The following is a 27,105-nucleotide window of genomic DNA, read 5'->3' as shown; positions in this document are numbered from 1 at the left end:
TGAAAGCAGATTCAGGAAACAGGGGATGCACTGCAAACACTAATCCATTCAACAAATGTTGAAGCATTAGGTGAGGTACAAAGATGAGTATGGCTGTCTCCGCTCTTGGGGGCTTATAATTTAGCCCAATAAACCCTAGAGTCAGACCTAAAAAGATAAAGGCATTGACCTGTTAGAGGCTGTATTAGTTTACTAGGGCTGTCATAACAAAGTGCCACAAACTGAGTGGCTCAGAACAGTAGAAGTGCATGGTCTCACAGTTCTGGAGACTAGAGGTTCAAGGTCAAGGTGTCAGCAGGGCCATGCGCCCTCTGGAGGCTAGGGAAGGATCTGTTCCAGGCCTCTCTACTGGTTTCTGGTACTTTGCTGGCTTGTGGCAACACAGCCCCAATCTTCACATGGCATTCTCCCTGTGCATGTCTGTCTGTCTGTCCAAATTTTCCCCTCTTCTATATGGACATGAATAATATTGGATTAGAGTCCACCCTAATGACCTCATTTTAATTTGATTACGTCTATAAAGACCCTGTCTCCAAATAAGTTTGCACTGTGAGGTTCGGGGGTTAGGATTCCAACATATCTTTTGGGGGAATGCAATTCAATGCAGAACAGAGGCACTGTGCAGGCATTCTGCACATGCTGCAGGGGGAGAGGAAGGGAATCTCCACTTCAGCGGGGGCTGGGAGGAGGTGCTTTTTAGAGCTATTAAGCCTTGGGCTGAGTCTTGAAGGTGACTAGGTGTTTTCTAAGCAACCTGGAGTGGAATTGGGAATGAGGCTATTGGTTGTGGAGGGGATGGGATAAGGTGGGCAGGAACCAAAGTGTTGGTCCTGAATGTCCCCCAATTCCTCAGGCCCCCTAGCATAATCCTTCTGTTCACTATTCGAATGGAATAAGGGGAAGCTTGATGAACAGGCAGCGGGAACCCTGATATCTCTGAGGCTTGTGTGTGGATCCGGTGGTGGGGTAAGGAAGTGCTCTCCCAGGCCGCTTGGTCCCTTGACACTCACCGCTGCCTTCAGCTCTGCTGCTGCAGCCTGTCCTCTGCATCTTCCTTTCTGGGCACCAAATTGTTGTCCTCTGTTCCCCCAAACATCACTAACACATGACTGTAGGCTTGGCTGGCTCACATGGCAGGCTTAGGAGAGCAGAAGACCCCAGCACAGAGTTGGAAACAGCTTGTCATTAAACACTAGCCCTGGTGGTCCCAACTTGCCTGGGCCATCTCCACTGCAAGAAGGCTCTTACCAGCTAACTTCTTCTTCTTAGGCTCCTGGGACTACCACATCTTCTGTCTCACCACTTAGAGTCTCTTAGAAGCTTTTAGAAAGACCAATGCCCAGAGTCCACCTCAAACCACTTAAGTTTAAAACTATGAAAGTAGGGCCAGATGGGTATGTATTTGAAAGCTCCTGGGTGATTCTAGAGAACACTGCTCTGACCTTCTAGAATACTGATGGATCTTCCTCGCACCTCCCTATCCCCACTGTCCTGCAGCCAAGGGGAGCTCCGATTTCTGTCCCCTGTAATGCAGAGCATTCCTCTCTGACACATTAGACCAGACTTTCTTAAAAGATAAATAAGTCCAGCACAGCATTTCCCTAAATAGCAGAATTCTTTTTTCTAAAATGAATTGTGTCTCTGTCCTAAGAGGGAAAAATTTCAATGCTCAGCTTTTGTTTTAAATACCATTATTTCAGTGACTTTAAGACTCAAATACTTTCCACATTTTAATCGATCTGATATTGGATGTGTCTTATATCCAATGGGCTATCACAGTTTATTTGACAGTGTTCTTACTACTTCATTCCCTGTGATTATAAAGGGATTTGATTTGATAAAATAGTGCAGCAATAATATTTTCATTTTTGCTGCCGTGAGGGCAAGTCTTATTGAGGAGTTTGGACTTTATGCTACAGGTAGCAAGGAGCCCTCCACGGATTTGGAGGGAAGGAGTGACTGGGCACAATTTTGCTTCTGAGAACTTCTCTGTCTCGAGTCAATGGTAACAAGGCAGGGATGCTCCTCAGCTGAACTGGAATAACCTGTTTGGGGGTGAAAGTTCCAAACTTGGTTCATTTGGAGCATGAAGGGTTTCAGTTCCCTGCATTAAAGCCCCTGCATCACTGTGGTTCAGAGTCCAGCTCTGTCCCAAGAGACCCCAGGAGGTAGCAATCATTGCCTTGGTGATTTTTCCACCTGCAGGGCCTGCTCTTTCTCCACCGTGAGACCTGACTCTGTTGGCACCGTCCACCCCAATCCTTCTTCCTCCGGCAGCCAGGCACTAACCCAGCACACACAAGAGGCTGACAATATAAGCTAGAGGAGGCTCGTTCATTATTGTACAAAGGGCAGTAAAGCTGGCAAGCAGACAGCATGCTCTAATAGGGAGATCAGATCATTCCCTCCCTGAAGGCAAGTTACTAGAGAAGCCAAGTTACAACCAGAAAGCCAATTTATTCGCTTATAATGAGAAAATCAACTTTCAAGAGTACTGGAAGTTCATTTGAGTCAGAGCAACTTGTTCTTTTCCTGTTGAAAAGTGAATACCCAAGAAGCCAAATGACCCAGAAGAGACTGAGTGAGCAAGGAATGGGGCAAGGGCTGAGCCTACGCGCATCTCCCAGCTGAGCCGCTGGGGGCGCTCTTGCCCACTGCAGGGGTGGCTCTGCCCAGTAAACCTCGTCTGCTTGCCAGGCTTCTTCCTGCCTGGACACTGAGTGGACAGACGGTGCCAGCATTTGCCCCAGAGACTTGTCATTTTCTAAGCGTCCATGGCTGGCTGATTTCCTTCTCTTTCAGTGTGGTCCCTCTCCTGCAAAGTAACTGGGGCTGTGTTTATGCTCTTATTGTCACCATCAAATCCAGTTTCATCTATTCACGAACACATTTAAACGTAATCTCTTGGATTTTTTCCCACAAACGGCTTATCCCAACCATTGCACGTGTATTTTGTGGTTTAACCCTTTACAGATTTATTTACAAGTTTTCGGGACTCCTGGCTGTCGTTTCCTTGGGACTAGCAACAGGAGGAAATGACCTTTTTAATTTTTTTTTTTTTTTTTTTTTTTTAAAGATGACCGGTAAGGGGATCTTAACCCTTGACTTGGTGTTGTGAGCACCACGCTCAGCCAGTGAGCGAACCGGCCATCCGTATATGGGATCCGAACCCGGGGCCTTGGTGTTCTCAGCACCGCACTCTCCCAAGTGAGCCACGGGCCGGCCCGGAAATGACCTTTTTAATAAGGAAATTAATTCCCCTTTGACATCCCAGGCATGGAAACCCTTCCTCTTCCCAGTGTTGGAGTAAGGTGCAAGCCTTGTCCCCTGGGGTCCTGCGAATTAAGCTGGATTTAGGTGCTCGGGGGAGGGGAATTCAAGAGCCAGCAGCCCAGGAAGTCCTCAGACTACAGATGGGTTTTGCTGGGTTTGCACTGCAGGGTCATCCTATCAGAGGGCTAAGAACAGACCTTGAAGCCACACAGAGCTGGGTTCCAATCCCAACTTTGCTGAAGATACAGCACTCAAACTCTCTGAGCGTTATCTATAAAATGGGAAAGTAATACCTGTATCTCCCAGAAGGATAAAATAAGATAATAATGCACAATGCTTGGCACATGTAATCAGTATTCCTTCCTCCTTCCCTTCTCAATTTTTCTCATTATAAGGAATTGTTCCACAAAAGCTTTAGATCTCTAGAGGAGAGTCCTCCTCTCTGCTCACCCCTAGCCACCCAGGCATTTTAAAAGCAGTGAGAGAGACCTACCAGTTAAATTTATTTTTCACGATGTCTTAAACACACCAAAACATTCACATTTATGTATTTACTTCTAAAAAATGGGAAGTATAGAGGAAAAACGATTGACTATGAGTTGGTAATTGTTGAAGCTGGATAAGGGGTACAAGGGAGCTCGTTATATTATTCTCTGTAGTACTGGATATATTTGAAATTTTCCATGTTAAAGATATTTTAAAGGTAAATCAATCTTATTAATAAGCTACTATATGCCAGACACTGGCCTGGGAGTTAAGTCGGGTTTAAAAGCAGAATAAGTCCAGGTGTTGCCCCTGAGGAATTTAGTTTAGTGGGAGAGACAGCGAGTTAATGGTCATATCAAGTGGAGTGATGAGGGTAAGGGAGTGGGAGTGGTGCCCAGAGAGAGAAAGACTCTCTGAAATCCCTGTACTGTGCAAAGCTCCCATATTCAACCCTGATAGCATGGCAGGTATGTCTGTCTATCAACGATGGTGGCGCCCCCGTGTGGCAAAAGTGTGAACATTATCTGCAAGTCACTCGGCCTGTTGGGATTGAATTTAAGCAACTCTTGACTAATTTACAATTGAGAAGCTTCTCGTTTCTTCAATATTTGCACATAAATGAGACTTGATTAATATATTTCTACCACACTACTTCAAATCTGGAGGTTGATTTAAATTTGCTTAAAGCTTGGCTGCTGAATTGTGATTACCTGTTTACTTCTCTGACAGAGTCCTCTTGCTAGGCTCTTCTCTTTTTCCAGTAGAGTAGAAGGAGGGAGGGAGGAAGGATAGCAAGGAAGGAGGGAAGGAAGGAAAGGTAAGATCAGACAGAAAGTCTGCTTCCTCTTCTCCCTCCCCCAACCCCCAATGCCAAACATATGCCAAATGAGGATTGACATTAGTGATCATCTTTTCTGTGCTTTGCAGTAATTGACATAAAAATGAACTTAAACCCTGCTGCTGATTAGCTTCCCCATCTTGGGCTTGTCATTTCACTTCCCAGTGCCTTCATTCCCCATTTATAAGACAGGAACGGCAATACTGACCTCACCTCCTAAGGGGCATGGAAGGGTTATAGCAAACAGTGCAGGAGGAAGCCCTTGACAACTGGAAATCCGTGGACACACACGAGAGTGTTATCATGACCATCCACAGCCTGGCACTTCCTCGTGACTCACCTCCGCCTCACTCCGAGGCCCTGAGGGTTGTTGAGCTAATGTTTGTAAACCACTTTAAAGAGAAGGGCTGTAAAATAGCTTGGATCACTTCCGGTTAGATGAGTTCTTTAGAAGAATACAAGGAAGAGCAAATATGGACTTTTCTCTTCTTTCAATTTTCTTTCTAAAAGGGAGACAATGAGCTCCATCATTAGTGCTCTCCACAGTGTTTGAATTAGCCACGTGAGTGCAGAAGAGTTTTCCAGGACACGGTTATTAAAATATTAAAATTGTTCTTTTTTTAATGGGAAAAGCAATGGGTGTTTGTTTAAAAATGTGAATAATATAAGAGTATAAAAAATAAAAGCTAAAAGCCTCATTTTCCAAACGCCACTCTACGCCTTCCCTGGAGGTAGGCACTATTAATAGTACGAGTGTGTATCCTTCCAGCTTTTATGTAGAAAGGTAAATGGATAGATCTTTCTGTGCATTCTGTCCTGCAATTCTCTTTTTTCAGTTAATCATAAATAGCTTTTTTTAATAGTAATTTTTAAAGAGAAGTTAAGAAGGAAATATAAATGTTTTTACAAAGGAGACTGACTGTTCATTCAAATGTATTTCTTAAGCTGAAACACAGAGTTGGAATGTTAACCCAACATGTGAGAGCAATTCATGCCCTGTACACACACTTATCACGTTTGTCCCCCCTAAACTAGACTGTGAGCTTCTTGAATGTGAGCCATATTCCCTGAACCTAGCACAATTCTTGGCACAAGTAAATGTTTGCTGAATAAATAAACAAATGAACAAATTGACTATGAACCTGGGATTCCTGCAGAAGTAATTCATAAATTAATCCCTACAGGGCCCCTTTTATGCTTTATGGCATCTTGTTTTCTCAGCCCTTTCACACATGATGTTATTTTCATCTCACAATAGTCCTCTAATTTATGCTGCACTTGGTATGTTGTCTTATTGTTATTACATATGGAGAAACTGATTCCCAATGAGGTGACAGAGCTGGACCTAGAACTCAGATATTTTTCTGTTGCACTTCATTGTTCGTACTGACTACTGCCAGCCTCTATTGTGTACAGGGGCCAAAAGAAAACAGAATCAGTTTAGTTTCTACACAGCTGAGAGCTCGCTTTGAGGTGATGAGAGTTAATCCTCACCAGCTGCTGAGCGGGGAGGGCTGCTTTAGGTCTGGCACTGCATTCGTAGGCAGTAAAACCTTCTGAAGTCCTTTTGTTTGCAAATCCATCTTCTGCCATCTGCTGGATGAATCCAACATTTCATTGCTGATGTCCATCAGCCATCATAACAGTTTCCATCTATTAAGGACCGAAGACGTGCCATGCAATTTACATGTATAATTTCTATTACCCCTCATTACTCTTTATTCCCATTTTAAGACGAGGCAACTGAGGCTCACAACAGTTGGGTAACTCATCCTATGTGTATTAATTTCCTAGGGTTGCCATAACAAGTTGACTCAAACTTGGCTTAGATCCATAGAAATTTCTTTTCTCAGTTATGGAGGCCGAAAGTTCGAAATCAAGGTGTCAGCGGGGCCACGCTCCCTCCGAAGGCTCCAGGGGAGAGTCCTTCCTTGCCTCTTCCACCTTCTGCTGGCTCCAGGCAGTCCTTGCCTTCGCTGAATAACTCCAGTCTCTGCTCCATCTTTACATGGACTTCTCTTTGTGTCTCTCCTCTGTGTTTCTCTTATAAAAATATGTGTCACTGGATTTAGGGCCCGTCAGGATAATCCAAGGTGATCTCATCTTGAGATGCTTAACTTAATTATATCTACCAAGACCCTTTTTCCAAATAAGGTCACATTCACAGTTTCCTGGGGTTAGGATGTGGACATATCTTTTAGGGGCCACTGTTCAACCCACTATACTATGTTACACTATGTTACAGAGCTGGCATTTGATCTCAAGTCTAGCTCCAAAGCTTATGCTCTTAACCACTGGGGTGGGGGTGGGGGTGAGGGTGTCAATTTTATTGCTAGCAACCCTCACCTCTGTGTCTCTGCTACCCCTCAGGCTTACCATTTCAGGCATCTTCTCTCCTTTCAGTGAAGCTGTTCACTCTCCTGCCGCACCCCCACCCCCCGCCACAAAAGCAATCCTCGCACCCTGAGACTCCGTTTGTTCCTTGCGTAGGGTTTCCACATGATTTATTATCTAAATGTGGACACAGTTGAGAGCAAATGAGTAAAAGTGATAGGTTATGATTATCCTGTGACAACAGGCATAAATGAGGAAATGCCAGGCAAAACTGGACATAGGGAGTCCCTACCACTGCCTCTGTTTGGCAGTCCTCGTCTGCTGGCCTCCCCAGGACTCCAAAACTTCTCTCTTCTTCTTTTGCTTCCAAAGTAAATTCCCCTCCCAGGATGCACCTCTCCCCTGAATGTGATCAGGAGACCATGAGGCCCAGCAGATACCTAATAAATGATTGTTGAATTTATTTTTAAAATGTTAAACGTGGACCTTGTGTTGCTAATCACTGTGACACAATCCCTGCCTGATGGAGTTTACAGACTAGCAAGCCAGCCAGGCAAACAGGTGCAATGCCAAAAGTGCAGAAAAACTTCACCAGCTGCTGAGCAAAGATCTCTGGTTGCTGCCTGAGGAGGAAGTTTGTTCCTAAGAAAAGGCCCATTTGGGGCAGAGGAGAAGGGAACTGGCATCAACACAGGCTGTCCCACATGTCCCGTGTGCATTATCTCATGCTGAAGTCACAATCTTATGACAAAGGTCCCAATCCACAGTCCATTATCAGAAATCTTTGGGGCCAGATGTGTTTCGGAATTCAGAAAATTCTGGATTTTAGAGAAATAATGTGTTTCAAGTATCATATATTGTATACTACCCCAACAGGGTCTGGGGCTGCACTTCATAACTAATATTTTATAATTCTGTAGCAAAACATGTAGACTAACATTAAATAAAACAAACACAGGCTTTAAAAACCCTCATGTCAGTTCAGGATAGGGTTTTATGGCCAAATTAATTCAGGTACATTAGATTTCATTGCTAAACGAGTTAAAGAAGGGAGGTCAGTTTCATAGCTTTTGGATTTGGAGATTGTAGGTAAGAAATTGTAAGGCTGTATTATTTGCTCTAATTTGTAGACAAAGAAACTGGGGATCAGAAAAATTAAGAAACTTGCCCAAGACACATAGTAAGTAAGTGGTACAGCTGAACTGGAACTTGCATCCATCTGCCTGGCTCACTCATGGCCTCATTCTGTTCCAATTTTTTATTCGAGTGAGTTACCTGAGTCCTACCAACCCCTGAGAAATATCATTACTTCAGAAACAATATTGCCTGCTCCGATCCCACCAGTCTTTATAAAATCATTTGAATCAAAGGTTTAAGTTATGTGAACATGCACCATCTTTTTGTCTGTCCATGTTGGTGACATGCCAGTTTTGAGACATCTGGTGGTGTGAATAATTTAGCAGTTTCAGGCAGGAGGAACAGTTCTTGTGAACTTGGAAGGAACTTTTAATTAAAAAGTCATGCAGATGGCAATACAGGCAGATTTGCTTAGACAGCAAAACCAGATACCTCCTCTTTGTTGACCTACTTCAAACACACATACAATTACTTAATTTTTAAAAATATTTTTGATTATCTATTTTTATAAAAAGAAAATCAAGTCCCCAAGAGAGTAATAATTATTTCCTAATTGCACCTTTAAAAAAAAATGGTCTAACAGAAATGAAGATGCCCAATCCAAAAATAATTTAAAATATTTGTGTCCTCACTGATAATGCAGAATTAGGCTCTCTGCTCACCTGCCCCCACCACACACACACCACACACCACACACACATAATGTGTGGTGGATGGTGGAGCTTGGTGGAAACTTATTTGATCTTTCCCCTTTGCTGAGAGCCAGAGTGAACTCTGCAGCACGTTGCTCACATCAGGCCTAGGATTCAGTCTTGTCAGGTTTAACTCATGGTTTATCACCATTTTTGGACCCTCTGGGGAGAGAATTCACTCTAGGTCAACAAAGACGGCAATTTTCCTTTCATAGTTAAGCCTTTCAACTTCTCCTCACCACTAGGTTTTTATCATTGTTTTGTCTCTTGACACAAAAGATGTCAGAAAATTCCCTTAACAGATAAGTTTGTGTTTTCTTCACACTTCAGCAAGGAGGAAGGAAATAACACCCTACCCAAAATAATCCCAAGTTTTCCATTTGAATTGCAGCAATGATGAGGAGGACTGCTAATCTCATTGGCAGAGAGGTTACTGTGTGCCAGGCAACTCGTAACATGCTGTGGGATTTCTCTTGGGAGATTATACATGATCAGAATACAGCTTTCAGGACTGCACTATATGGATGCAAATAATAACAATAAACACCTATATAGTATTTTTATGTGCCAGACACCAGTCTGAGTGTGTTGCATATGTAATCTCTCATTGTGACCCACCCAACAACCCTGTGAAGTAGATTCCTGTGTTATGCCATCTTACAGAGGGAGAAACTGAGACCCAGAGAGGTTAAGGAACTTGCCAAGGTCACACAGCTAGTAAGTAGTGGAGCTGGAGTTAAGACTTTCACACTTAAGCCCTAAAATCTATGTTGTTCCCTGCTGTTGTGGGAATGTTGCCTCTCTAGGGACAGTCTGTGTCTCATTCATCCCTGTACCCCAGCTCCCAGCTCTGTACCTGGCAGAAGTAGATGCTTAATATATGTTTGAGAAGGAAGGAAAAGAGAAAGGGGGTGGAGGGTGGGGTAGGAGGGGAGAAGGGAGGAAGGGAGGAGGAAGGGAAGGGGGAAGGGAGGAAAAAGGACACCAGTTTCAGAAGCATACATACACCCACACTGCTGCCCGTGGAAATAAAGGCCAGGGCCCGTGGAGTAAATGACTGTTTTTCTGAGAAGAGCCAATGGTCAGATCAGTGAGGGATTGTTTCTGTGAGTTGTCAGACTTTCTGCTGTAACCCCACAAAGGGTTACGAGTCTACAACTTCACCAGTGAGCGAAGATCAGAGCTTGTCAGAATCTGCTCATGATTGCAACAGCAAGATCAAAAGATGCTGCACTGAATGCGGATGTAATTTGGGGGCACAGGAGCAGAAATAGGTAAGGAACAACTGTTCCACTGGGTCCATTCACCAATTGTATGGTATTTTCTAATATTTGTTAGGGAATATTTAGAACTGAAGATTGTAAAGACTATGCTGATGAATGCAAAAGCTGGACTGTGAGGCGTGAAGAGAAGGTAAGCAAAACAGGGCTGGCCAATTAGCTGACTTGTTAGACCCCAGCGTTATAACTCTAAGGTCAAGGGTTCGGATCCCATAGCAGCCAGCCACCAAAAAGCAAACAAAAAAGCAACTGGCCCACTTCTTCCTCAGGGCTCCAGCATATCTGTCACACCCAATTAGTGTAGGTATCATGTTTTATAGTAGCTATTTGTTTATATCTATCTCTCCTAGCAGCCCAAGGGTTCCTGAGATATAAGGACCTTGTTACTCGAAAGTACTTAAACATGAGGCCTGGGGACTCAGATTACCTGAGATAGCACTAAGCCATCATCATTTACTGTGTGACATTTGGCAAGATAAATAACCTCTCTGAGCTTCTGTTTTCTTATTTGTTAAATAAGAAGTAATGATGATGTTTTGCATAAGGGAATGTCTTCAGGCCCTGTCTGCTACCTAAACGAGGAAGTTATGCCCAAGAAAAGGTTTACTGGGGGAAAGGGAAAGGAAATGGCCTTGAGTTGGGGTCTGCATGCATTATTTCATGCAATCTTGATGGTTAAGTGAGAAATTTACATAAATTGTTCAGCGTAGTGCCTGACCCATATTGTATATGACAAAGACAGCTATGTTTCCTACAATCTAGTCTCCGCTTCTTTCTTTAGTAATATTATCACAAAGTTTTAGTGGAATGTGAGCCTAGTTTTATAAAGATGGCTCTGGAGTACTGTGGAGAAATGATGGGACACACATAGCCGGAGGCAGGTGTCTACTTAGAGAGGCTATTGCCAAGGTCAAGGCAGGAGGAATAGTCAATTCATTTGGTGGTGGAGAAGTGAACACTAGTGTGTCCCTGGGGTAGAGTCAGCCAGATCTCATGAATGACACGGGGGAGAGGGAGAGGGAGGAGGAGAGAGGACACCCAGGTTTTCAGCATGGTGACTGAGTACTGGTGACATAATTCACTGAGCTAGAGAACGTAGGAGGAGGAGGAACCAGTTTGGGAGGCAGGTAGGTGATGAGTGTAGTTAAGGACACATTGGGGTAGAGAAGCCTGAGCTAGGTCCCATCCACATGTCCAGCCAAGTTTCTTTGTTCATGGCCTCTGTGGAGTGGTATTTCATCATCAATACAGAGTCCTGAAAAAGGTTTTTGCAAAGAGCACCCGAATGTTCTGTGCCTGGAAGATGAAAACAACTGGCAGAGACAGCAACTTTCAAACTCACACACCCCACAGAAGCCCTCAGGCTGCACTCCCTGCCCTTTCTGGTTTGCTTTCCAAGCCAGCAGCTCTGATGACCTCGCCCCAAATCTGGCTCCCTGGGCGGGAAACAAAAGGTGTGTATCCACAGCACAGAATGACCATATCCACCCAGTCAGCAATGGTTTCTATAAAACATTTGGTCACAGTGTGCAAGCTTGTTTTTTGTGTTTTTTGTTTAACTGAAGAGTCATTTCAGTGAAAATAGCTAATGAATGTGATTGTGTCAAAAACACTGATAATGATGTAGTCTTTTCTCCATTGCAAGTCTGCCCCTTGCAGACATTTCCCTGGAATTCTATTTTGTACCAATTCTATGTGGGCTCTTCCAAGGACCTGAAGCAAGCTGCCACCCAATCCCCTTACCTTAGACAAGGGAAGTCCAAGTGCAAGGATGAATGATTTTCCTTCTCAGCAGGGAGTTCTAACAGGTAACCTACAATTTTGGAGACCCAGCCCAGTATTTAACTAATGCTTGCTAATGCCTGTCACCACACTAAACCCTTTATATGTACTATCTCATTTAATCCTCAGAACTAAAAATCAGGCAGGGAGGATGAGGCTCAGAAAGAGTAAGGAACTTGCCTACACCACACAGCTAATAAATGATGTGGATGCGATTCTAATCAAACCTGTCTTACCCCAGTTCCCAGTGCTTAACCACTAGGCTGAACTGCCCCTCCACTGTCAGTCCAGGATTTCACTTCCTTGATGATATGACTGCAATCTATTTGCTGTAATTTAATTCCCAGTTCTCTACCTTGGTTCGCCCTCTTTGACACTTGCTGTTCTTTACATGTGGGCTGTCTGTTCTACCAAAAAGGATGTGTGTGGTTTCCTATCATCTACGCAGTGTTAGAAAAGCAGAAGTCTTGGCCATGAAGAAACTCATTAGAGGTGTCTCTGGATCTACTCATTCTCCTAGAACTGATCAGTGCGTAAACAGTGGTGACCAATCTTGCTGGCTCTGTGACAGTGGCTGCTTGGTGGAGCAATTAGTGCAGGTGACAGCCTCACTGACAGGGCAGTGCTCCTCTAGCTGGAGGCATAATGGTCTTTAAAACAGAGAAGCTATCTACTCAGGTCTACATCAATGTACCTTTGGCAGAACAAATCTGGGAGATGAATATTCAGAGTTGCAAGATGACACAAATGGGAAAAGATGGAAATGTTTGGAAGAGACTTTTAACATCTTTTTCTTCTCTCTGAATCCTTTCTGTTTCCTCCAAATTGCCCTTTCTCTTTGTCTGCTTTGATCTCTGTCTTTCCAGCCAGAAGTTGAGTTGTTCAGTCTAGAATAGGCTGGACTGCCATGCTTACAGGGATGCAGTGGCAGAGGGTAAGGGCACATCAGTGTTGAGATAGCACACCCGCTCTTAACCGCCTCAGCCCAGAGGCCTCATGTATCACTTCTGGTCAAATTTCACTGGCTACAACTAGTCCCTAGTGCTGGGAAATCTCTCCCTGTGCCCAGGCAGGAGAATGGGATGTGCAGGAGGATTGGGGATCTCTATTACAGACACTTTCCTTTGATGTCGGCTGATCCAGAGTTATTGACATGATTAGAGGCAGGGTCAATTCTGGGAAGATGTCAATGGTAATGGTAAAAGTTGTTTTTTAAAAATCTTTATTGAGGGCCGAGCCTGTGGCGCACTTGGTAGAGTGCTGCGCTGGGAGCGCGGCGACGCTCCCGCCGCGGGTTCGGATCCCATATAGGAATGGCCAGTGCGCTCACTCACTGGCTGAGTGCTGGTCACGAAAAAGACAAAAAAAAAAAAAAATCTTTATTGAGGCATCAATTATGCATCATAAAATTTACTCATGTTTAGTGTGCAATTCAGTAATTTTTGGTAAATTTAACAAATTGTGCAACCAGGTGAGGGAACAGTGTTTGAATCTCCTTGAATCCCACCATTAAAACATCTACAGCAATGAGGTTAGCAAAACCAAAAACCCATGGACTACACCTACAACAAAACCAAGTAACCAGTACCTCCTTGAGCTCCAAAATGTGAGTGAGTGGGGGCAAGCTGCCAATAATTGCATGACCCACGTGATATCAGAAACTGTGAAAAGAAGAAGAGGGAAGGTAAAGGAACTTGTGATGCCCCTAAGAACCAGAGGATCCCAAATCACCAAAGGAACTCACTAGAAAGTCATGGGCCATTTGAAGAAGAGCAGCAAAGCTGGAGTTCTGGGGAAAGGTTCTAATACTTGGATGAATGTAAGGAAGACTACGGGAAGATCCAACCATGCAGGAGTGGCCTAGGGGTCTGGGCCCTACAAGCTCTCAAAACTAACAAACCAAAGCATCTTCCAGGACAAAATCCCACTCTGAGAAGTAAATGCTAGGAATAAAATCCAAGCTTAGCAAGTCAGGAACAACAAGGGCAAAGAAAAGAAGAGATCATAATAAAAGGTAGGGAGGGGAGCAAGGAAGAGGAACTCGGAAAGTATGAGGTTCTATTTCAAAAATTACTTCATGAAATCAACAGAAGAGGAAGCTCGAGATCTATGAAACTGGAAACTCTTGTGTTGTTGTTTCCTCTTGAAAGTAGAGAGAAACTCATTTTACTGAAAAATGAGCAGCAGGAAAGGATTGTGGTCAAATACCAACTATATCATTACAAGAAAAAAAGCGAATAAGAAATAGAATAATATCACTACAGACAATGAAAGAATCCCCCCTCCCAAATGCCACAAAATAGATAAAAACTGCGATCTCGGTCTTTAAAATAAGCCAAAAAATAAGAACATAATAGAAACTATATAAAACAACATATTTCAGAATGAGAAAAACTCAAAAATAGAATGATTAAAGAAAAGGAAAATTTGAAAAAAGAAATGAAATAGTTAAAAAAAAAGAATTAGAAATAAAAGAAAACTCATTTTAGACATGAAGGCTAAACTAGAAGGAATATGAGAATTAATAAACCAAACGGAAAATGTCTTGAGAGAAATAAAAAATTAAAAGTGGGAAAAGTTTAAAAACCAAAAAGAAAAGAAGAAAGAGATAAAAAGGGATTTGCAGGAAAGTGATAAATACAGAAAATAGGCAAAGAATATCTAATATACATATAATAAGGGTCCTCAGAGAAAAAAAAACCAAAGCAACAAAACAAAAAATATTTACTAAAAACTAGAATTCAAGAAAAGTTTCTTGAAATTAAAAAAAAAAAAAATTATAACTATGTATTGAACAGACACATTGTTGGAGTGAGCAGGACAAAAGCCATGTTGGGACCCAAAACCACATGAGCTTTAAAATATTTTAAAAGGCACAGCTTTATTCTTAGCATGTATTTCTCTGAGTTCCCTCTTTTCCCATGGTTATTTGATATTTTGAAACCTGGTTAAGGAGCAATATGACATTATTTACGTAAGTGTAAAGTTGTTTTCTGGTCAGCCTGAAGCTGCAAACTTGCCACAAGTCACGTACTATCCAGACCCTGAGAAACCAAGGAAGACATCAGTAAAGCTGTGCTGATTACATCCCCTCCAGCTGGACCCTGAGATAACAGCAAGGACGGGAACAAAGACCAGATGGAGCCTTGATGAGACCTTGCGCCTGGCTCCTTGCATGGGGCCCCCAGGGCTCACATCCCCCTCTCTTCTGCTTTATATTTTCCACATTCCAGTCCGTCAGCCCCCTCTTTAAAAACTCCTCCACAAATCTGAATCTTCGAGATGGCTGTAGTCTGGCCATTTTCCCTCAGGTTTACCAGAGAGATGGGCTAGCTTAACATCTCTCTTCAGGTCACTGGTATTCCTGAATAAAAGCTGACTTCCTATTCCACCAACATTTGACTTTTGAATTGTTTGTTTTTATTTGGGAGCAGACAGCTGGACTTGGGTTTGATAACAAGATTTTGGCAAGTCTAAGCCAGGAGCTGAATGCCCTGGGGTATCAGATTTTGGTGAGTCAAGCCAGGCTTTTTGCTTGGGGCTGGCAGCCGGACTTGGGCTCAGTAACAACATTGCAAATATTGGGGAAAAAATCAGCCCACAACAGCTCCACTTTAAAACTATTGGATTTTAGACAAAATGAAAAAAAAAAAAATCCTTCGTGCCACCAGGCAAAAGAACAAGTGTTTTATAAGAGAAAGAAAATCAGAATGTTGTTAGACTTTTGACATCAATGCTTCATGCCAGACTGAAACCAATGGAGTAATATATTTAGGATACTCAAAGAAAATGGGAGCCAAGAATTTTAAATCCAGGTAAACTGATCATCAAGTATAAAGGCAGCACATTGTGGTGAACAAGCAAGAACTTGGGAAATGGTATTTCCAGGAGACTTCTCTGAGGAATCCATTAGAGAAAGCATCAGGCAACCGAAACAGCTGAAGAGACAGCAACATAAGGACAGTTTAAATAATCCAGCTAGTAAAGGAAGATGAATGGGAACATCATCCTTAGAATTAGAATACCATTATTTTTGAACTCTTAATAAAATAATAGATTGATTCAGTGATTATCAGTGGCTGCTAACATCACAAAAAAAAAGAAACAAAGATGAATTACATGCCCTGTGATGGAAGTATACAACACAATATATGGAATAGCCTTGAAAAAGAATGAAACTTATCAAACCTCTAGAGCTAGCCACCATTTAACAGGAAATTCAGGGAAATTACACTACAAGGATGTAATCTGCAAAATTCAAGTTGAAGGAAACCCCACGGGGTAAGCAACATAGTTCCTTTTTAGTTAAAAAATAAATGGGTGGACTGGCTGGTTAGCTTAGTATGTTGGAGCAAGGTGCTAATAATACCAATGTCCAGGGTTTGATCTCTGTACGTCAGCTGCCAAAATAAAAAAGTCAATCAATCAATCAATAAAATAAAAATAAATAGGAGAATTTAGAGATTAAAGACAATCAGAAGACATATTAATCAAATTGTAAACCTTTTAATTTTTTTTAAATTAAAACAGTTGATTATACATATTTGTGGGGTAAAAAGTTGACTATCGGGCCGGCCCGTGGCTCACTCGGTAGAGTGCGGTGCTGAGAACACCAAGGCCTCGGGTTCGGATCCCATATACGGATGGCCGGTTCGCTCACTGGCTGAGCGTGGTGCTGACAACACCAAGTCAAGGGTTAAGATCCCCTTACCGGTCATCTTTAAAAAAAAAAAAAAAAAAAAAAAAAGTTGACTATCAATATTTGTGTACAATATGTGGTGATCAAATCAGGATAATTAGCATATTCATCATTACAACATGTAATCATTCTTTGTGTCCATTAACCACTTTCTCCCTAACCCCTGCTTCCCACCTCTAGTAACCACAGTTCTGTTCTCTCCTTCTGAAATTTCAATGTATTACTGTGATTGTTGCTTCTTTATCTCTCTCTTTTTTCTTTCTATTTTAGCTTCCACTTATAAGTGAGGACATGCTGTATTTCCCGTTCTGTGTCTGCCTTTTTTCACTTAACATAATTTTCTCCAAGCTCATCCCTGTTGCTGCAAATGGCAGAATTTCATTCTTTTTAAAGGCGGAGTAGTATTCCATTGCGTACATATACCACATTTTCTTTATCCAGTCATGCATCAATGGACATTTAGGTTGCTTCCATATATTGGCTATTGTAAATGGAACTGCAATAAACATGGGAGTGCAGGTATCCCTTCGATGTTATGATTCCCATTCCTTTGGGTATATACCCAGTAGTGGGATCCCAACTCAAGCTAACAAACTATAGGAAAAAATATATATATTCATAGAAAAATCAAGGAAACACGATCATTGACTAGATATTTGATGATATTAATGAATTTTTTAGGTTGATACTGGTACTGTGGTTATATTTTAAATGATCAGTCTTTGTCTTTTAGAAATTCATAGAGAGGCATTTACAGATGAAATTATATGAGGTTGGGGATTTGGTTCAAAGTACCTGGAGTAGGGCTGAAGAATTGATGGGGGCATAGAAAAAGAAAGCATGGCCGAGAGTTGATCCTTGTTGAAGCTGGACAGTGGGTACATGAGGATTTGTTACACAGTCTCTCCACTTCTGTTTATGTTTGGAATCTTCCATAATAAAGTGTTTTTAAGAGAGAAAGAGAGTAGACAAGTCGCTCCTGGTGCAGCAGGAATGGCAGAGTCACATGCAGAGAAGAGTCAAAGAAGATTGCAGAGATGGAATAGATGCTGGCAAAGCAGTTGCTCTTCAACAGGGCTTCAATCAAGGTTACAAGGAAGGTGCAAAAGTAATTATAAACTATGGACAACTCCAAGGAACACTGAGTGCTTTGTTCTCCTGGTGTCACCTTCACGATAACAGTTCAACTTTGATGAGCAAAATAAATAATCTTCCGGATGCACTTGGCCAGTGTGAAGAGTATGTGCTCAAACATCTGAAATCAATCACTCCACAATCCCATGTTGTAGATTTATTGGACTCCATTGAGGATATGGACCTTGGTCATGTAGTTCCAATTGAAAAAAAGATTGATGAAGCTAAAGATGAAAGATTCTGAAAATAATGCTGAGTTTAACTAAAACTGTAGTAAGAGTTGCAGTGGAATAGATTGTTCATATTTAAAATGTTGTGGAACACAGGAGCATGCACATTCTGAAAACCCAAGCCTCACTTGGATTTTCAAACAGACAGTTAAACAGCTGGGAATATCCATAGACGTATTACAGCACCTCAAATAACTATAAAAATTTTGGTCCTGATTCTAATGAAAACAATGTTTAGAACCTTTCTTGGAGCATTTTCTTGCCTAACAAGGTAACCAGAATTTGTACTGTTTCTGCATTGAACACCTCACCTGTAAAGTTATCTTTCATGGAAGTTTGAAATGTCTTCAAAGTTAACACTATTAAATATAAGACAAGCCTTTAAAAGAGAGAAAGAGAGAGAGAGAGAGAGAGAGAGTACACCTTCTTTAAAAGAGACAGATTGAGAGATTAAGGGAATACAAAAATAATTGAAAGTTCTAGCTGTGGTTTTTATTGAATGGGCTTTATTATAAAGTGATCTGCCCGGGCCATTTGATAGGAAACGTCTCATATCATTATCTTTAGGTCTTTTAACTTGGGCTGGTCATATTTCCCAGAATAGATTCTTTCCACTGGCAGACACAGATGGTAACAGGCTGGCAGCCAACCTTCTGGGAGCTGAGTGATAAATGCAGATGAGGGCCTCAGCCTTCCATGTCATGTCATGATGCCCCCATCCTCACCTGTGCCTGGTGTCTCCCAACCCAAAGACACTGTGTTTTGCCTTCTCCAAATAATAAACCTCCAGCCCTCTGCTTGGAGAAGAAAGCTAAGCCATTCCACAGTCCTAGGTGAGGGAGGGAACAAATCCCCTTCATATTAATTCCTATTTAACACTATTTCCCAAGACTCTAGGTACCACGAATTCCTGAACCTCATCAAGATTCTGCAGTGGTGGCCAGGGCCTACAGTCCAACCAGCCTGAAGGAGCACAGGTATTGGACCTTCACGCTTCATCTTCCCTTAAGATTAAGAGAATGGAATCTCTGAGGTGGGGGATGAGATAGGAGGTCCTCAGTTTCCCTGGGTTCAGGTTTCAGGACACACCTCCGAGTTTCAAGCCACACCCCAAAGTCTCAGGTTCCTCCTGTAGAGGCCTTCCCCTAGAGAAGAGTTACTGTTGCTTATTGGACCTATTTTCAGCACCAACACAGGGAAATTGAGACCTCAAGGGGCAGACTTATGCAAATCCAGTGGCTGGGCATGCTCAGTAGAAAGGGGTTATGTAACCCTAATAGGTTACAAAATTTATTCTTTGAATGGCCTTCCACTAGACGTGCTAACAGACAGAATATTCTTGAATATGTCTAGTGCATATAATAGAATTTGACCAATGAATATGCCTTAAAAGGAGACCAACTGAGCAAGACTACGTTACATAACTGGGAACCACCTCGTTAAATATTCATTAGACAGCATGAATATGTAATACATAGTAAAAATATAAAAGCGGAATCCTGACAGAAGGTGGGGTTTTTGCTCCGTTTCCTGGGGCCAACTTGCACTTCACTGGCTGAGGTGTTTATGCTGTCTTTTGTATCAAACTTTCTTTCAGCAAGTGGCAGCTCATTCTCTTGAGCCAGCCTGCACTCTGTACTAAACTTTAAGTGTGTATTTCTTACTTTTATATTAAACTTGGTGTGGGCCCTGCTCAGTTTCTGGAGCTAGACCACACTTTCTCTGTTAAGTCTGTATTTCTTATTTGTTACATTGAACCTGTTTTAATCTTCAAAAAAAAGAAAGAAAGAAAGAAAGAAGAACAAAAAGATTCTGCAGAGAAAATAAGGTTGGTTCTCAGCTTTTTTCATTGCTGTGTTAGGATTCTGCTTCACTGAGTCTGTCGAGCCGTTCTCCACTCATTCATCTGTTTTCTCCTCTCTTGCTCTTCTGACCTCATAAGTCTATGGAAAAATATTCATACTCACAGGACATTTTTAGCTGGGTTCTGGAACAGAGCAAAAAATAAAATGTGTATGCTCAATCCACCATCTTTACTCATAAGTCTGCACTTCATCCCTTACCCCCTTTTTTATTCTTTAATTTAAAAATATAACATAAATAGAGAAAAGTACATAAAATAGACAAGTATAGCTTAATGAAAAATTATAAAACAAAGGTCCATGTGACTACACCCAGGTCAAGAAACAGAATGCTGCCAGCACCTAAGGAGACTCAGTGGGCCCCGCTCCAATCCCAGCCCTACCACGAAAAGGGGTAACCACCATCCTGACTTTTGTGAAAATCCTTCACTTGCTTCATTTATTTTTCACTTTTCTCTGTGGTAGTCATCCCTATAACATAATTTAGCTTTGCCTTTTTTTGATCTTTAACAGGAAACATGCTGTTGTATTCTTATGTGTCTTGCCTCTTTCCTTCAACATTATGTTTGTGAGATGTATCCATGCTGTGTGGTAGCTATGATTTGCTTATTTTCTTTGCTATCTGGTATTCCATTATAAGTGCACAACAGTTTTTTTTCCTTCATTGTATTTTTGATGGACATGGGATTGTTCACAGTTTGGGTCTCACCTTAGTTCAGGCTGCTATAACAAAATACTGTAGATTGGGTGGCTTAAACAATAAAAATTTATTTCTCACAGTTCTGAAGGTTGCGAAGTCTAAGATCAAGGTGCTGGCAGACTCAGTGTCTGGTGAGGGCCCTCTTCCCAGTTTGCAGATGGCTGTCTTCTTGGTATATCCTCACACAGAGGAGAGATAGCTCTGATGTCTCTTTCTCCCCTTTTAAAGGCACTAAGCCCATCATGGGGGCCTCACCCTTATGACCTCTTCTAAACCCAATTACCTCCCAAAGGTCCCGCTTCCGAATACCATCACATTGGGGATTAGGGCTTCAACATATGAATTTTGGGGAGACACATTCAGTCCATAACAGGTCTAGTCTGCATAATCGTACTGTGTACATTGTGGGACTTGTATTCTGTGCAAATGTACACAAATTTTTCTAGCTGTGTACCTAAGAGTGAAACTACTCTATGATAAAATGTGTGAATCTTCAACTGTAACAGTGTTAAAAGGGTAGGAAATCCAATTATGGTGTTTGAAATGTGGGACCTTTGAGAAGTGATTGGATCATGAGGAATGTGCTCTTATGAATGGATGAATTAATTAATTCATTCACAAAGTAATGAGTTATAATAGCCCATGGTTCTGATGGCTTTTAAGGAGAACAAGTGAGGTTAGCTCACTCACTCTTGTTCAGCCCATTCTTGGCATGTGCTACCCTAAGTTGCTATAGAGAATCACCACATGAAGAAGACCCTCATCAGATGTGTTCCCTGGACATTGGACTTCCAAGCCTCCAAAATTATAAGAAATAAATTTCATTTTCTTTATAAATTACCCAGTTTCAGGTATTTTGTTATAAGCAACAGAAACAGACTAATACAGAAAATTGGTAATGAGAGTGGGGTGTTGCTTACAACAAATACCTGAAAATGCTAAAGTGATTTGGAACTGGGTGATGGGCAGAGGCTGCAAGAATTTGGAGAAGCAGGCTAGAAAAAGCCTAGATTCTGGTGAGGGCTTAGAAGACAAGAAGACCAGGGAAAGTTTGAAATTTCATAGAGATTGGTTAAGTGGTGATGACCAGAATGCAAATAGAAATATGAACAGTAAAGGCCATTCTGAGCGAGTCCCAGATGGAAATTAGGAACAGCTTATTGGAAACTGGAGCAAGAGTCAACCTTGTTATATAGTTGCAAGGAACTTGGCTGCACTTTGTTCATGCCCAAAAGTTTTATGGGATGTAGAACTTAAAACTAATAAACTAGGATATTTGGCAGAAGAAATTTCTAAGCAGCAAAACATCTAGGCAGCTGTGTGACTGCTTATAAGAGCCTACACTGAGAAAAGGCATGATGTAAAGCCAAAATGCATAATTAAAAGGAAAGCAGAGGGTAAAGAATTGGAAAACTCTCAGCCTGTTCACGTAAGAAGTAAAAAAGTGTATTCAGTAGAGAAGACCAAGGGTATAGCCCAGTAACCATTTGCTAAGGAGGTTGGGACAGAAAGAAAGAATCATCAAGAGGATGGAAAAAAACAAACAAAAAGAAAACAAAGGCATTTCAGAGATCTTCAAGGCTGCACCTTCCATCATAGGCCCAGAGGCCTAGGGAGGCAGAATGGTTTCAGGGAACAGGCCCCGGGTGCCCTCCACAGGCTCTCTGTCCAGGGCCACCTTGAGATGCTGCTCCCCACACTCTGGCTGCTCCGGCGGATCCAGCCATGGCTAAATTGGTCCCAGGTGTGGCTGGATCCACAGCTTCAGAAGACATAAGCCGGATGCCTTTGTGAAGCCCATGTGGCATTAAATCTGCAAGCTCGCAGAATGCAAGAGCTGTGGAACCTTGATTTTAAAGGATGCATTCAAAAGTCTGGGGGCCCAGAAAGAAATTTGTCACAGGAGTGGAGTCACCACTGAGAGCATTCACTAGAGCAACGCCGAGTGAAAATGTGGGGTTGAAATTACAACTCAGAGTATCACATGGTGAGAACCCTCACCATGGCCATGCCTAGTGGAGCCAAGAGAGTGGGACTGCCATGAAGACCCCAGAGTGGAACACCAACCTGGGAGAACTGAGGTGTGGGCTGAGTCCAGGAAAGCCATAGGAACAGGGCCACCCAAGACATGAAGGGCCAACCCCCACACCACTGTGCAGAGGATGCTGGACATTGAGTCAAGGGAGATTATTCTCCGGCTTTAAAATTTAATGCCTGTCCTACTGGTTTTTGGACTTATTTGGGATTTGTTACCCCTTCCTTTGGCTCATTTATACATTTTGGAATGAGAATTTCTGTTTTATGCCTATCCTACCATTTTATCTTGGAAGTTGGTAACTTGTTTAATTTCATAGATGAGACTTTGGACCTTTGAGCTGAAACAAGTTAAAATTTGGGGGATGGAATTAATGTATTTACCTGTGAGCAGAACATGAACTTTGAGGGTCAAGGGCAGAATACTATGGGTCAAATGTGTCCTCCAAAAATCCATGTATTGGAAATTTAATCTCCACTGTGACAGTGTTAAGAGAGTGGGCAGTCCCATTATGGTATTTGAAAGGTGGGGCCTGTGAGAGGTGATTGGATCATGAGGACTGTGCCATCATGAATGGATTAATCCATTCGTGAAGCAATGAGTTATCATGGGTATGATTCTGATGGCTTTATAAGGAGAACAAGTGAGCAGGTTAGCTCTCTCTTGCTCAGCCCATTCTTACCGTGTGACACACTAGTTGCCATGAGACCCTGCAGAGAGTTCCCACTAAGCAGAAGGTCCTCACCAGATGCGCCCCCTGGACATGGACTTCCCAGAATCCAAAACTATATGAAATAAATTTTATTTCTTCATAAACTATCCAGTTTCAGGTATTCTGTTACAAGCAACAGAAAACGGACTAGAACATCAACCTAATTAAAAATTCCCAAGCTGTTTCCAAAGCAGGCCACCTCATTGAACAATTGGAGGGGCCACCATGACCCCATGTGTTCTATGCAAATAACACCCTCTCAAATGAACATAAGGTAAATTGGCAACTTTTGGCTCTGCCAATTTGTCACCCCATGAGTGGTTTTTAAAAAGTATTCCCATTGTTCCATATCTTGCCAACATTTAGAATTTTCTACTAAAAGACTTTTATGGTTTTATGGATCTGGTGGTTTTACAATTCTGCTGCATATAATTCTGTGGTTTTCACTTGCATTTCCCTGGTTACAAATAAGGTCGGGCCCATCTTTACATGTCTATTGGTCTTTTGGATTCCATCTCCCCTCTTTTTTAACATTGTTTTGAGTACATGTATTAGTTTCTGTCATCTAAACTACGTAGATAAGAACTTTAAAATTTAATACAGTGTGCTACCCCAGTAAAGACTGAGGGTGGGGAGGACTGAAATTTACTGTTTCTAGGCCAATATATGTTAAATTCTGAGTAATGCCAGCTCAACACAGGATAGGTATTCTTTTTCCAAAGTTGACAGCACAGCTAAAACTCACATTTTTATACTTACCTATAAAAATACAACCAACCCATTTTTCAACCCATAGAAATCTGATTTCCTCACGACCTTGCTTCTTGAAGTCTTTTCTAAATGTTTTTTTGGGACTTTCTGTAATCAAATGGTCACTGATACTGCTTATCCTTGACTGCTCCATAACAGGCTTGGGAGCCTGGGAAGCTTCTGGTGGTAGCTCAGTCATCACTGGACTGGATGAGGACATCAGGAAGGTGTGACTGAGGCCCTTGGGCCCCCCTTATCCCAGTTTGGGAGCCTGGGGGGGCTTCCAGCTCTTCTAGGTTTTATAGGTGTTCTTTGGAGGTGGTAGACATTTACTGGTTAATATCAGAACTTTGTCTCTGATCTGGGGGCTTTTTGTTTTTTCTTTCAGTTCTGTGTTGGATTATTTGCTGTTCCTACCACTTAAACTCTGCACTGGAACTAATTTGTTTCCTTTACTTACTTTGAAAATGAGGGGACTCCCTGTGGGAACCAGCACTTGAGCCCTGTAGTTGAGCTAAGTGGCTGCTTTACTGCTGATTCTCTGGGGAAGGCTTTTTGTGCAGCTCAGGTTTTAATTTTTGACCTTTCAAGCACTTCTGGTTCTTGTGAGGCCCAATACACCTGGGTTCTGTGGAAACTCTGGTCCAAGCCTGAGTCTTTTCAGCAGACTGCACCCCCTGCAGTTCTATACTCCTGACCGGTCTCCACTGAGTTGTCCTGCACTGATGGGAGGCAGATCAGCTGTCCATGTTGTGCCCCGATGTTCCCCCACTGGGCCAGTCTCCCCTATCTCTCACACTCCAAAGACTCCCCCATGGAGAGGGCCGTGTGCCAGTCCCTTGCAGTGACTTGCCAGCCTCTGAGTACCTCCTTTTTTCAGTTGTCTGTGGCCCCTCACTCTTATCTAGGTCCACAGGAACCCTGTCAGTGGTCTTGCTGGTCTGGGGGCCATTAAGGCCTTCCTCTCCCCTGCAGTCTCCAAGCAACTTCATACAAAGGGCACAGCTGTGGTTTTTGCCAGCTCTTGCTCCATGTGCTCACCAGGGCAAGGCCTGAAATGGTCAGGGCTCGAAACAGTCGGAGTGGTCCCTTCTTTATCTCATTGCAGCTTCTCCCACCTTCATGAACTCCGTAGGTCTCTCCTCCTCCTCCCCTGAGCTCTAGTGGCCCCAGCTTGGCAGTCTTTGCTTTTCAATAGTTGTAAATTGGTCTATTGTGGGAGAGAGTGACACTGGGGACCCTCTATTCTGCCATCTTGATTCTCTTGCCATGGCTTTCTGACCAAGAAATCATCTGCACCTTGTCTTTCCTGTAGAGCTGTGCCATCCTTCCCCAGGCTGATGCCTCTTATCCAGAATTCTCTTTTCTGTAAGTCTGGCCAGGTTGACTTAGCATCTGCTTTCTCTGCCCAGGAGCAGCCGTGTTTTCAGCCATGGCCCTCACTGACCTGTGCATTCCTATTGGCACCTGTCAGCACCTGCTCTGAGGACCCAGTTCCTTAGCTCTTCTTAGGACAGAGCCCATTCCAGAGATAGCAGATACATGGCACATGCTGTCATTTCCCCCTACTCCCATTATTCCCATGACGGATTTTCTTTCAACATACAGAATTCAATTTTACTTTTATATACTAGCAATAAACAATCTGAAAATGAAATTTAAAAAAAACCTCCCATTCATAATAGTTTCAAAGAAACATTTAAGAGTAAATTTAACAAAAAAAGTAGAAGTCCTTTACAATGAAAAATCTAAAACAAAAAAGTTTTGTTGAAAAAATCAAAGGAGAACTGAATAAATAGAAAGACATCCAGTGTTCAAGGATAACAATACTTAATATCATTAAGATGTCAATACTCCACAAATTGATCTAAAAATTAAAATCAATCCCTTCATATTCCCAATTGCCTTTTTTAAAAAACATGAAACTATTATTTCTTTTTAAATTTTTTCTTTTTCTTTCAGAAATGTTTTAATTCATCATATCACTCTTTCTTGCTAATGCTAGACAGGACAACATCTCAGGATCTTTCTTAACATAATCTTCCATCACCAACTAATTATCAATCAGACTTGGGTTCTGTTAGTGTGAGAGAATGATGGTATCATTGTCAAGGAATAGAACTATTTGGAAAATATGTTGAATTCCACTTTCAACCCTGAGATTTGCTGAAAAGGCATGATTTCCAAGTGCAGCAGTCTCATAGGCAGCTAGAACACCAGGACTGGAGAGGAACAGGGTCCGGGGGTGACTCCTCCCTTCCCACCTAGGGATCTCTCTGCAGGCTGGGCTTGAGCCCCTCAGCTGTCTTCAACCCCAGTCAGTGGCTTCTGTGTATCTGTAGGACTATTTGCTCTCTGAATGATGTTGTTAAAAACATGGGTAATAGAGCGAGGCTTTCTGAGCGTTAATCCAATTCTATCTTTTACCAAATATGGACTTCACACAATTTATTTAGTCCCCCTTTCCCCATACCTTGATTTCTTCATCTGCAAAATGGGATGGTAATCCGATCTATCTCAATGGGTCATTTTGAGGATTAAATGAGTTCACACATGTAAAGGCTTAGAACAGTGCTCAATAAATGTCAACAACTATTGCCTCATGAGGAGACTATAGTATAAGCTCCTCAATGACTCAGTTGGTCTTCTTCATCATTTCCTGGCACATAAATGGTTCTGAATAATAATAAGGACCACAGGCTTTGAAGTCCCAGAGGTCAAATCTCAGCCCTGCCACTCAGTAGCTAGGTGACCTAGAATAAGCGTCCTCCTTGTAAAACTGAAATAATGGTACTTACTTCATAGAATCATTGTGGGTATTAAATGAGATGATGTATGTAAAGCTCCCAGGACACAGCAAACCTCAAAAAATGCGAACTTACCAGGGATAGTTTTAGTGCTGTGGCGTGGAGCCAGACTGCTTGGTTTTCAATTCTGGTTTTGCCACACAGTTGCTCCAAGATCTTGGCGAGTAACTTAAGCTCCCTGGGCCTGTTTTCTCTTCTGTAAAGTAGGAATAATGACAACACCTACCTTATAGGGTTGTGGGGTGGATAAGATGAGAAACTACATGTATCGCCCTTGGCCCAGTGTCTGACACATACCTCAGTCAATGCCAGTTTATTATTATTTGCTAAGTAGATGGGCAAACTGTAGAGGAA

At 42.2% G+C, this 27,105-nt stretch overlaps 1 pseudogene; it reads left to right on the top strand.

The window, feature by feature from the left end:
* The window catches only part of LOC134384163 (protein YAE1 homolog), a 140,015-nt pseudogene extending 121,935 nt beyond the window's left edge, over positions 1 to 18,080 (top strand).
* Positions 18,081 to 27,105: the final 9,025 nt, after the last annotated feature.

The sequence above is a fragment of the Cynocephalus volans genome, chromosome 8, assembly GCF_027409185.1.
Source record: "Cynocephalus volans isolate mCynVol1 chromosome 8, mCynVol1.pri, whole genome shotgun sequence".
NCBI lineage: Eukaryota > Metazoa > Chordata > Mammalia > Dermoptera > Cynocephalidae > Cynocephalus > Cynocephalus volans.
This window is presented reverse-complemented; position numbering and strand designations above follow the sequence as displayed.